The sequence below is a fragment of the Octopus bimaculoides genome, chromosome 26, assembly GCF_046866305.1.
Source record: "Octopus bimaculoides isolate indiv1 chromosome 26, ASM4686630v1, whole genome shotgun sequence".
In the NCBI taxonomy this organism is placed as follows: domain Eukaryota; kingdom Metazoa; phylum Mollusca; class Cephalopoda; order Octopoda; family Octopodidae; genus Octopus; species Octopus bimaculoides.
Genome location: NC_142953.1, coordinates 6,334,129 through 6,348,603, shown reverse-complemented (window position 1 = coordinate 6,348,603; position 14,475 = coordinate 6,334,129). Strand labels below are relative to the sequence as shown.

The following is a 14,475-nucleotide window of genomic DNA, read 5'->3' as shown; positions in this document are numbered from 1 at the left end:
TGGTGTGGCTATATAGAACGAATTGGGTGTAGACGTCTGTAGGGTGCTAAAAATGCAGTAAGCTGTAACGGTGGGATATTAATTAATAAGACAGGGGAGGGAGGAGGAGTGGTGACGTCATGCACCTCAGAATATTAGTGGGCAGATGGGAGTGGAGCTGCTGGGTGGGTGCAGACGAAGCGATATGCAATAATGCAGATGCACCGAACCGATTACAACAGCGTGGGGAAAACTTGAATATAAAAATTTAAGATAAAACAATGCTTGTGACGATAATGTTGATGCCCGATTTCTGATAGTGTGCATGTATACACATGCATATGCGCATGTATATATACATGCCTTGGCCAAACTAAGTCTCTTGCCAGTTGGATCGGCTTTAAGAATCCATCTTATGATACTTTCCTACGAAATTTTAATCACATATCCGTAGACTGGAGCTGTGACCTCTCAAATTTCAATATTGATTTTGGAAATAAACAATAAATAAGATGTATTACATATGCAGTTTTAAAGGATTCATATAAACTCGAATATGTTTTCTCAAGGAAAGAATTTTTAGTAAAAAGATTTAAGCACTCGAGTAGGCGTAAACAATTTACCTACAGACGCCATCTCCATGAGCCATAAAAGTTAATAAAAATCAAGTTAATGCTATCAAACTTAATGTAGCGAGCGGCGGGAAAATGTAATGAATGAATTAATTAATAATATACATGCTATGATAAAAAGAAAATACCAACACCTACTGACTCAAAGACTTTTAAAAAATGAAACAAATAAAGAACGGGGACAAAATTCCTTACAATACCTCCAGAAGAATTTAGTTCCAAACATCAATCCAAACGATTCCATGTAAATATATTAATACAAATTGCTGTTCAGACACTTACCTGTAAAGAAAAAAAAAAAAGGTGAAGATATTAATGCACAAACAAGTATTAATATTTACATCACATAAATGCACAAATACTTCAAAAGTTTTCACACACACACACGCTTAAAGAATGTGAAATAATTCTTATCTGGATCGGAGGAAACTCGAAGCAGATAAAGCTACAAATAATAACGTGTAAATTACTGGGTTAATTCTCACTGGTGAGAATAAAGTTTCTAAAATGGAGAAAAGATTACTATTATCATTATTATTATTATTATTATTGAGACAGAAATGCATGCCATCAAAGTGACGCTGGGGTACAAATATACGACGCCCAATATACCCATCATGACTACCCATCTGATAAGGGTACATCAAGCACATGCATCACAACCATATGTGCGCGACATGCTGATCTCGTATCAAGATAAACAGTGCATGACCTTGCAGGTGGGACCCAGTTAGAATTTTCTTGAGGTCGAGTAGCCCATTCCATTCAATATTCTTCTTATTCTTATTATATGTTTTCATCATTTCGAGATCCATTAAAATAAGTACCAGTGGCGTACAAGGGTCGATGTAATCAACTTGCACCCTCCTCTCAAATTTCGGGCCTTGTGCCTATAGTAAATTATTATTATTATTATTTGAACAGTATATTTCCCATATAAAGGATACGCCATCGGTATTCTTTATGCTATTAGATCATTAGGTCAAAATTTACGCCTTTTATTTCATCAGTTCAAACAAATCTCATTGGTTGGAAACTATTTAGCTTTCTGTTATTTTCTGAAATCGATGAAATAAACTAGTACTTATATACTCTGGATCGATATCATCAATATTTCTCTCTTCACACGACCTCTTCCCTCGAACAAAAATAATGTTTGAACTTGTGGCTCCGTTAAAATTCCTTATAATTAATAAAATGTTTATATGCATGCGTGTGTTTACAAACGTCCAGACAATCGTACTTACATACGTGTGTATATAAAGAGAGGGAATGAGTGTGAAAAACTTGCACAGAAAGATGACGAAGTAACAGATGGAAAACAGGAAAAAACCAGACAAAGGACGTGGACACGCTCACCCCTACTCGGTTATCGACCAAAATCCTCACAATTTCACCCCATTATCGATGGGATTATATATGTGCTTGCATGCGTGTGTCTGTGTATGTATATATATATATATGTGTTTGTGTGTGTGTGTGTGTGCAGGCATGGCTGTGTGGTAAGAAGCTTGCTTCCCAACCACAAGGTTCTGGGTTCAGTCTCACAGCGTAGCACCTTGGGTGAGTGTCTTCTACAATAGTCTTGGCCCGACCAAAGTCTTGCGAGTGTATTTGATGTACGGAGACTGAAAGAAGTCCGTCGCATATATGTGTGTGTGTGTGTGTGTGTGTGTGTGTGTGTGTGTGTGTGTGTGTGTGCGTGTGTGTGTACCCACCATCACTATTCGGCAACCGGAGTTAGTGTGTTTACGTCCTCCTCACTAGAGTAAGAACAATGTTTCGAAATAAGTCCTGGGGTCGATTTCTTCGACTAGAACCCTTTCAAGTAGGTGCTCCGGCATGGCCGCAGTCAAATGATTGAAACAAGCAAACGAATAAAAGAATATTTTATATACATATATATATATATATATATATATAGATAGATAGATAGATAGATAGATAGATAGATAGATAGATAGATAGATAGATAGATAGATAGATAATCATGAGCTGTGTATCGGCGGTCATCTTATCGAAATCTCCATCGAATTCGATACGGGACGAAGTGTACAACATATATTCATTAATAAACTTTGTCGACGGAGTAACATCCGCTTTATGTCATATACACAAGCTGTGTACTTCCATGCTTGATACTAACTTCCTGTACCAAGAATTTCTCGGATCACACTATCAATAAAAATGTACGTGTGTGTGTGTGTGTGTTGGTGTCTGTATTATGTATGTGTATGATGTGTAATCTGCATAATGCTTAAACCATTCCTATCTCCTTTAACATAGAAAAAAATCTCAAATTCACAAGGTTAAGGTAGAGCGGAAATGATGTCATAATCATCATTATCGCCATCATCATCATTTTCGACAAACTACCACCATCATTATCGCTGTCCTGATCATCATCATCGTCATTATCGTCATCATTATCTTTAATCGCAATTACCACCTTTGCCATAGTTCATCTCAGCGGCAGTAGAAGCAGCAGCACCATTACTACTACTACTACTACTACTACTACTACCGTTATCACTACCACCACTGCCGCTACCAGCAACCTCACCTCCACTACCACCGTCGTCTACCAGCAGCAGCATCATCATCATCATCATAATTACCTACAACACCTTCAATAATCATAAGCAACGTAATTATTACCATTACCAAAACTGTCACCATCACCACCACCACCGCCACCACCATCATTATCATCGTCGTCATCGTCATCATTGTTTTGCATTTATCGTCACATGTCATCATTACTTGCTGTTATTGTCAGCATCACTTTGGAGTACGTACGCGCGCGGGAGTGTGTGGGGAGTATTAAAGAGAGATGCTGGTATAGTAAGTGATGAGGTCACCAATGAACAATAAGGGTGGATTGTAATAATTGCCCCCGCCGACGTCATTACAAGAACACCACCACTACCGCCACCACCACCACAATCAGCAACAACAACAACATAAACAACAATATGGCGGCCAACATCGTTAACCACACTACCAACACCACCACTATTCACCACCACCGCTGCTGCTACCATCACCGGTGCCACCGCCGCCATCATTTTAACTGTCTTAATTTGCCAATGGTCTGGTGTCATCAACGTCATCTGGTTATTATTATTATTATTATTATTATTATTATAAATATTAGTTATCATCATCATCAAAGTTACTATCATTATCAACAGCAATAACAACAAAAACAGCTTCCAACGCCATCATCAATATTACCGTCTTCGTTTTAACATTATCATCATCATTATTATCGTCGTCTTCGTCAGCAGCCAATCGTTATGTCGTAGATGTCATTGTGAATATTAACCCTCACCATCAAGCCCTCTTCCTCACCCCGCTCCTCCTTCACCACCATCATACCACTTAATCAAAATGTACTTGATGATGATCGTCTCAATCATCACCATCATGAACATCATCATCATATCATCCTTAACATCGTGTACGGTGATGGAAGAGTACAACAGCGTTGGGGACCATTGGTGGAGGCGCAGCAGGGCCGAGGGTGAGCAGGGGATTAAAAAAAAGGGGGTGGGGGCAGATTCAGTTATGTCGTTAAATAGGTCAATAGGTGGATGGTGTAGAGGGGTTGGGGAAGTGGATTGGTGGTAATGGTAGTGATGGTAATTACAACCACTACCCCCCGCCACCTCCACCAACGCTACTACCATCACCATACCATCTTCCAGCACTGTCAGTACCACCATACCATTTACCACCACAATTACTACTACTCACACTGCCATTTTCTACTATTACCACTACCACTACCAAAATAAATTTGATTGATACCTGAGTGACGAAACACCACCACCACCACCGTTGCCAACACAAACGCCATCACCACCAACACCAGCTCTATATTAACCACTCCTAGTGCCTCTACTGCTACTACCACCGACACCAACCACAACCATCACTATCATCACCACTACCACTACGGCTGCCACCATCAACACCGCCGCCACCTTCAACACTAGCATCATCACCACCACCACCACCACCACCACTACGGTTACCACTATCACCACCACCACTACGGTTACCACTATCACCACCACCACCACTACTGTAGTTACCACCACCACCAGTACCTCTGCCGGCATCAGCCCTACCACTACGGTTACCACTATCCTCACCGCCGCCATCCTCAACACCCACCATCACCACCACCACCACCACCACCACAGCATCCCCCTCTCCATCACTGCACTCTGCTGTACCCTATTTACACAACACAACACAACAGTGCACCATCACAGCACGACTACCACCACCACCACTGGTTCTTATTCTCCCTCTTCATCGCTGCACTCTGCTGCACCTTATTTACACCACGCCGCACCTCCTCATCGTTTCTACCTTTGCCATTCTGCTCCCCTGCATTCGTAGTTCACAGCAGTGCAGCAGAAACAGTGTGAAGAGTTAATCGCACTTAGTGGGTGGCTTGGAGGTGGTGGCGGCGGCGATGACGGCGGCGATGACGGCGGTTGTAATGATGGTGGTGGCGGAGATGGTGCATAAGCCATTCTTGTCCCCTTTTTTTACATAGAAAAGACCCCCAGATTTATAAGGAGCAAGGTAGAGTGGAATTCATGTTGTACTTATTATCATCATCATTGCCATCATCAAAAGGGAGAGTCAAGGCTGGAGAGCCTTTGATCAGGTCTGATCGATCAAAGCTGACCTGGAAACAGCAAACTACCACTACGACACTCACAACGACGACGACGACCCCCAGTGATCAACTGGTACTTCTTTTATCGACCCTGAAAGGATGAAAGGCAAAACCGACCCTGGCGGAATACTATAAGGTAATAATAGTTGAAAGAATTCAAGATGAAACACAAAAGGAACATGGGGAGAGGCTTGAAGCGTGAAGATTAAGAATTACTATCATGAGATAAAAAATAAACCCCGTCATTTTTGACGGGTACTACTTTAGTAACAGTAACATTGAATATCCTTAAAGTATAATGTGATTGTATTCACAAGCAAAGATTTCAACAACGGCAAAAGATTATTATTATTATTTATTGTTATTATTACTATTATTATTTTTGTTGTTGTTGCTGTTGTAATTCTTGCTGCCGTTGGCGGTGATAATGGCGGCCTTATTGTACTGCAATAGTCTTTCGTCGGCAACTTCACAAACGTTATAAAAAGGCAATATCTCAAATCATTTAAGCATTATAAAAACATATTTAGAGGTCTTAAGAAATGGTAAACACACACACACACACACGACATATATTTGTTGATATATATATATGTGTGTGCGTGTGTGTGTGTAGGTAGATTATATATATGTAATTATATATGTATGTGCGTCTTATGCATAATATATGAATGTAAAAAAAACGCATTAAAAAGAAAAAAACAAAAGAAACAGAAAACACTTCCAGATAACATTGAAAAACCTCCAAAAATATATAATTACAAAAATAATAAGGAAAACAACAAAAGAATATTTCAGTTTGAAGTTTGATCTTGTTTTCATAGCGTCTTCTTGGAATTGTGAAATGTTCCTGTGAAAAACAGTAAAAGAATCTGCTACAATCTACATTTCAAGACTATTTTACCCCCTTTGTTATCATCATTGATTTGGAATATATCAATGGATGTAACACACACACACACACACACACACACACACACAGATATATATACATATATATATACATATATATATAGGCGCAAGGGTGGCTGTGTGGCGAAGGGTTCAAAAGTTATGCTCACTTTTGCATTACTTTCGGTACAACCTTAATATATGTGTGTGTGTGTGTGTGTGTGTGTGTGTGTGTAGATTTAATACACACACGCAGATAAAACACATATACCTATATATATATATATATATATATATATATATATATATATATTGTTGTTGGCACTCCGTCGCTTACGACGTCGAGGGTTCCAGTTGATCCGATCAACGAAACAGCCTGTTCGTGAAATTAACGTGCAAGTGGCTGAGCACTCCACAGACACGTGTACCCTGAACGTAGTTCTCGGGGATATTCAGCGTGACACAGAATGTGACAAGGCTGACCCTTTGAATTACAGGCACAACAGAAACAGGAAGTAAGAGTGAGAGAAAGTTTTGGTGGAAGAGTACAGCAGGGTTCGCCACCATCCCCTGCCGGAGCCTCGTGGAGCTTTAGGTGTTTTCGCTCAATAAACACTCACAACGTCCGGTCTGGGAATCGAAACCGCGATCCCGCTGCCCTAACCACTGGGCCATTGCGCCTCCACCTATATATATATATATATATATATATATATATATATATATAGGGGGGGGGGAAGAATTCACAAAGAAACAAAAGACGAAGACAGGTGGTGTAGACAAGAAACAGATGTATTAGTTTAACGTTCGGGAAGTGAAAAAAGTCTTTAACGTTTCGAGCCTACGCTCTTCCACAGAAAGAAACAGGGAGAGAAAAATAACGAATGTGTATTGGCTAGCGACCTATCATGTATATATTTAAACTATTATATATTACACACACACATACGTACACATATACACACGTACATTACATATATTTTCTTAAATTCTGTGTAAAAAAACAACAAAAGAAAAAAACAAAGATACACCTATATAGTCATAAGTATATACTCATACCCGCATAGTCACACAGACAGACAGGGTGGAGGAAGTAATGAATTACTATTGCATTTCCTTCAGCACCGGTTGCTTTTTGGGTGGCATTACCCCTTTTGATGTTACATACATCGTCATCATCATCATTATCAGTACCATCAGCATCATCATCAAACGCATACATTAGAGAATATATATATATATACACTTACGTAAATAATGGTGGTCGACGTGGAAGCGAAGGAGGACAAAGATTTAGTCTTAGAAGACACAGCAATAATCATTAAAAGAATATCAAGGAAGGTTTCCCACTGAGGCAATTATAAAAGAAGGGGTGGGGGTGGAATTTAATTCTAATTTTGATTATTTCATTCTTTTGTAGTTCAAGACAAAAGTGGAGACATTGTAGTTTTTACGTGAGGTTTCATTTATTTTAGTAGAATTAATTCTTACCCTCGCCCTGCCTTCTCTCCGTCCCTCCTCCCATCAGTCCGCCCCTCCTCCCCTCAGTCCATCCCCCTGTCTGTCCGCCTCTCACTCTGTCCTTATGTCTGTCTTTCTCCTTCCCTCCCTCTCTGTATATCTCTCTCCCACTTTTCCTTTCTGTTTGCTTCTCTCTCTCTCTCTCTCTTCACTTCTCCATCGCTCCTCCACTCTTCAGTACGTACCCCCTCCCTCCGCCACCGTTTCTGTCTACCTGTCTGCTTCTCACTCTCTGTCCTTCTGTCTTTCTCCCTCTCTGCCACTTTGTCCGTCTCTACGATTGTTCTTCTATGTTTGTCTCTCTCTCTACCGCTTAGTTTGTCTCTCTCTGTCTCTCTCTTTCGGGCGCAGATTGTCCTCACTAGCCATCTGCGGACTCACAAGACAAGCCCACCCCACCCCACCCCACCCCACCCCACTTAGCGTTTCGGCAAAAAGAGACCGATAGAATAAGTACTAGGTTTCCAAAGAATAAGTCCTGGGGTCGATTTGATTCGACTAAAGGCGGTACTCCAGCATGGCCGCAGCCAAATGATTGAAACAAGTAAAAGAGATAAAAGAGATGAAATACTGTTTAGTCGATGTGATCGACTAAAGGCTTCGTTCGAGGCGGTGCTCCAGCATGGCAGAACTATGAAGACAAAAGGTAAGAGAAATCAAAAGACAACGCTTCCGCCACCACCCGACAAAATTTCCCACCAATTCTATGCGAAACATTTATTATTTTGCAACTTGCAGAGACAAGCATCGGAATTTAGTTTTCTCAACAACATTGTAACATATACAATACGTAACGTAACTAATACAGTGTGTAAACAAAGGCTTAGATTCTCAAAGACAAACAACAACAACAACATCAATAAATATATAAACAAAGCGGTATGTCTCGTAAGATAATACGTTTGGAGAAACGGAGATGGTTATATATATATATATATATATATATATATATATACACACGCACACACATTCCTTATAGAGTGACATTCGCGAATGCATATGTTCACACACATGATGAATGCATTTATGCGTGGGAGCATTTGCATGTGCGAGTATAATGTTGCATATATATGATATATATATATATTATACATTCACATATACACGAGTGTGTGTGTGTGTGTGTGTGTGTGTGTGTGTGTAATCTTTTAAACATAAACAGACATGTATATATGCATTTGAATTAAGTGTGAACAGATGGCTTTACATATATATATATATATATATATATATATATATATATATATACACACAAAGACATAATACATAAATATATATACATACACATACAATATACACATATACAATATATACATATACATATATATATATATACACACATATATACAATACATATATATATATATGCATATGCACATCACACGAATATATATATATATATTTGCATTTGCTTTATGTATGATGTACGGATGACTATATATATATATATATAAACACACACACACACGTATATGCATATATATAAAGTATATATGTACTTTTGTTTGTGTATACACACACACACACACACACACACACACACACACACACACACACACACACACACATATAAATAATATTTTATAATTCATCTGCGCATTATGCTTAATGTAAATATATATATATATATATATATATATATATATGACATAAACGTGTGCATATAATAAATCCGTCCTTTCACAGTTTCAGCTGTGGCATATCAAGTTTATCTGTGAGAAGTGTTTGCTCGGGCCTCTAACGAAAGGGAAACCCGTAGTGATTTCCCATGACCCAAATATCGACGTCATCATCATCATCATCATCATCACGATCAATATCGCCTGTACTTTGCGTCCGTTTTTCCATGCAGACATGCATAGGAAAGCTCTCACAGCATCTAGTTTCGTTGTTTTTTGTTGTTCTTTTTTGTACATACACTATGTATGTAAGTACGTATCTATCTATGTGTGTGTGGGGGGGGGGGGGGAGGGGGTTTACATCTATAAACCCTTTTCACATTATATGAGCACGCTGATGCATGCACACATATACAGCAAACATACACAAATATATATATATACGTACGTGTTCATTGCATACCTTTGCATACATATATTTGAAAAGCACACAGACACACGCACGCACACACGTATATGTATCGTACATAGATACACAGACACACACACACGTATATGTATCATATATAGATACACACACACACACGTATATGTATCAAACAGATACTCACACACACACACACACACACACACACATGAGAGAAAGAGACGGCGAGAGACGGCACATACATTCATTAAAAAACACACCCACATGTCAGTGTGCATTCATAAACCCCCACCACCAACACCACCACCGCCACTCTCATCATTTCACATAGATACAGAGAGGGAGAGAGAGAGAGAGAGAGAGAGCAAAGTCCCTGTAGGCAATTTTTCTAATAATTAAAAAAGGATAAGCATAGGGGGGGGGGGCTTTCGTGGTGGAAAGTGGTATATTATTTAGGGCGCTACGGGGGGGGGGGGTTGTAGGGTTTAGAGAATGTTGGATGTGTGAGTGAATACGTGTTGCACTATTTAACAAAATTAACACTAGGGGAGAAGAATTATGTGGTGGTGGTGGTTTGATGTGTGGTAGAAGGGTTAGGGTTAGAGTGCAGAGGGATTTTTTGTTTTTGTTTGTTGTGGTGTTGGTGTTGCTGATGGTTGTGTGATTTATATGTAGGGAATTGAGGAATGTTTAAGTGTTCGTTTTAGGGATGTGTGTGTATACATCTACAGACGTCCGCACGTATATATATATATATATATATATATATATATATATATATATATATATATATTAATAAATTATAGGGTGGCAAAGAAAATTTTAGAAATTTTATTTACCACCAGTGGCCTAGCGAGAGTAAAAACAGTCAATAGACTATGTATTATTCATTAGAAATGCAGAGACGCCTATAATAGGACATCTACTCGCTAGAAATAGCAGCAAAAATACTACATACCACAAAAGTTAGGGATAATTTCGAAAGGAAATGAAAAATAAAAACTTTTACCAATCTATATTCTGTACCATATATTCTGTACTATATATATATATATATATATACACGCTCATACAAATATACATAGGCAGCTACACACATATATGCGTAAGTACATACGTTAATAATATCGTATGCATGTATCGATGTGTATGTGCGCCTGTGCGTGTGACTGTTGACGTGTGTGTGTGTGTACACAAACACGCATGTGTGTGTGTGTGTGTGTGTGTGTGTAATGAACATGTTTGTATACGTTTGTCAACAAATATAAGAAATACACACACAAATATGTGATTCGTTGTCTGTGTACCAGAGAGAGAGAGAGAGACAGACAGACAGACAGAGAGAAGCAGATTCAGAGAATAATACAGAGAATGTGAGTGAGTGAATGAATGTGTGTATATAAACGTCATTAAACGTACTTCCAGTCGTTAGAGGAAAATAGTTCATTGAAGAAATAAACACAGCCGGTGCAACAGCAGACTGTACAATCTGCTTGCCAAAATGCTCATCATCAGCATTGTCGTCACTAAGACCAGTGCAGTTCTTAGATATTACATGTAATTTGGATGTTTAATTGTGTGCTGGTAGGGGTGAGATATGCGTATGCCTGTCAGTGTGTGGGGGGGATGGGTGAGCTGTTACTGTTGTTGTAGTTGTTGCTGTGTCTCTCCGTCCGTTTGGCTCTCTCTCTCTTTCTGTTTCTCCATCCCATCTATCTATCTATCTATCTATCTATCTCCATATCTGTCTGTCTATCTGTCTATCTTTCTGTCTCTATGTAGCTAGCTGTCCGCTTTCTCTTTCTCCATATCACACCATCCCCCCTCTCTCTCTCTCTCGCAATATATTTATCTATCCCTCTCTTTTCTCTCTATCATTCATTCTTTCTCTCTCTTTTTCGTTATACTCATACATATATATATAATAATAAGGGAAACGTGTTACTTTATGGCAGATTGAGAGAGGAAACAAATATTCCACAATATTCTAATCTCTAAGACCATCACCACAACCACTACCACCATAACATCAACAACAATTAACACATCATCACTACAACCACCAATCATTAGCCATCAACAACTTCACTTTCGGTTTCATTAAAATCTCACCGATATTCAAAAGCAACAACAAAAATTAAATGAAAACAAATAAACAAACAAATAAATAAATAGGGAACTACGTCGTCGAGGCAGTGATGGCGGTGGTGGTGATGGGAAATTAGGAAGAACATAACTACAAAGAAGGAAGAAAGAAAGAAACGAAAGAAAGGCCTACTTATGTACGTTGACCTTCATCTGAGACTGCACCACACCCATGTCTTGTATGGAGTTACATAATACAATACAGCAGATATTTGCAAGCATGTATGCATATATACATGCGCGTGTGTGCGTGTATATATATATATATATATATATGCGCGTGTATGTGTGTGTGTGTGTGTGTGTGTGTGTGTGTGTGTGTGTGTATATATATATGTGTGTGTGTGTGTGTGTGTGTGTGTGTGTGTGTGTATGTAAATATCTAAGTATATATATATATGTTGTGTGTAACCAAATATATAAAGCCATGCACACACATATGTATATACAGATATATATTTATAAGCTATAAGATTCCCTCTTTCTGTCTCATTGCCCATCCCCCATCTCTCTCTCCCTCTCTCTCTCTCTTTCTCCCCTCCTATGTATTCAAACACTCACACACGCATATAAAAGTGTGCATGTGTATAACATACTAACATACATTTATATACATATAAAAACATACGCACCTATGAAAGTGTGCCTGTATGTATATATTTATGTGTGTGTGTGTATATATATATATATATATATATATATATATATGCATGTGTGTGTGTGTATGTATGTAACAGTTCTTCAAATTTCCAGGTCAGCATCAGACTATGGAATTGAGACTGGTGTGACCTACATTGACATGAGAACTACGATTAATTCCACATGTGGCAGAAACCACAGCAATAATAATAATAATAATAATAATAACAACAATAATGGAACTGATGATAATGGTGACGAATGAATCACGTTTCCTCAAGGCCGACAACCTCATTTTTGTTTTGGTTTACATCTTTGCCTGTTTCACGTTGGAATGAATCCACAACAACCGAAGTGAAAGAAGGTTAAACAATATTGAAATACAAGACAGTGTTACTGGGGCGTGTCTCTTTCACTGAATTCAGGTAGGGCTGCCTGGTTAAGACGTTTGCCTAGAAATCTGAGGTTTCCTGGTTCGATATGCATTGGTTCCCGAAGAGCCCTTGTCAGTATAATACGGAACCTTTTTGTATATATATGTATAGATTTCAACTCCTAACACAAGGGATAATACTATAAGTGTGTTAACACACACACACACACACACACACACACACACACACACACACACACGTATATATATATACCCGGCGAGCTGGCAGAAACGTTAGAACGTTACATTCTGAGTTCAAATTCCGCCGAGGTCGACTTTGCCTTTCATCCTTTCGGGATCGTTAAATTAAGTACCAGTTACCCACTGGGGGTCGATGTAATCGACTTGATCCCTTTGTCTGTCCTTGTTTGTCCTCTCTATGTTCAGCCCCTTGTGGGCAATAAAGAAATAAGATATATTTACGATGGACATTAGAATCTTAATGTAAGTTGTGTCTCAGATTTAGGCACAAGGACGGCAATTTTGAAAGGTGAGAGATAAATCGTGATCATCGACCCCAGTTTGCGACAGGTACTTTAATCCTTTTCCGTTAGCAAAACTAAGCCACGAGAACAACGTAACAAAGATTTAATAAGCAAGTTCTGAAATAAAACCACGATGGACATAAGAATTGTGATGGACATAAGAATTTTAATATAAATATTGTTTCTGATCTAGCAACTGGATTAGGAATTTTGAAGGGGTGAGGAATAATCCGAAACCACTGATCCAAGAGTCCGATTAGTAATTTTGATGCCAAACAGACGAAAGCCCAAACTGACCTCGAGATTTGAATTCGAAAGGTAAAAATCAAGAAGAGAGCATTTTATCGGACGTTCCTAATAATTCTGCCTGCTCATTGCCTTAATTTTAACGTAAACAAAAATACTTTATAGCATGTTTTCCATCATAGAACTAACCAAAAGCGGTCTCAGGAGACTTTAGCATCAAACGGGGTTTAAGTTCTGAAAATAGTCATGATTCTTTATAGAAACAAAGCTTGCGGAATGTTGAGGCCTTTTATATAAACTTTACATATCATTTAGCAATTAATCGGATGGGCATCATCAATATACATATGTGTAATTCTTTAACGCTTTTAATGTTTGGAAATCTGCTTTTCACCCTTTGTCAACCATAACGCCCAGATAGTTGGAATGTGAAGTATATTATATCTCTAGAGAGGAGAGGCATCAGAATATAGTAGAGAGGAGGGAAGGTGGGATGGGAGGGAGAGAAAGGGGGAGAAATAGAGAGGAGGGAAAGAGAGGGTGACCAAAAAGGAGAGAGGAGAGGTGAGGTGGAGTGTGGGTAATATGTCACTCCTTTATCATCGTTCATATGCATGACAAATATATTTCATGCTTTATATTTTTGCCATTTCGGAAAAAAAAGCTATGAGTGCGCATGTGTGTATACGTGTGTGTGTGCATCTGTAATACCCATACTCTCTCTCTCTCTCTCATTCAGTCTCCATGATTCTCATATGA

General features: G+C 38.8%; 1 protein-coding gene across 5 annotated transcripts in view; it reads right to left on the bottom strand.

Moving 5' to 3' along the window:
* The window catches only part of LOC106869009 (inactive tyrosine-protein kinase transmembrane receptor ROR1), a 390,499-nt gene that overhangs the window by 294,341 nt on the left and 81,683 nt on the right, over window positions 1-14,475 (bottom strand). Inside the window, exon 2 of one of the 5 annotated variants that reach the window (XM_089342867.1) lies at window positions 812-893. The exons of the other annotated variants lie outside the window; for them this stretch is intronic. The gene's annotated coding sequence lies outside the window, so the exon portion shown is untranslated. The remainder of the gene's footprint in view (window positions 1-811; window positions 894-14,475) is intronic. 5 annotated transcript variants of the gene reach the window in all.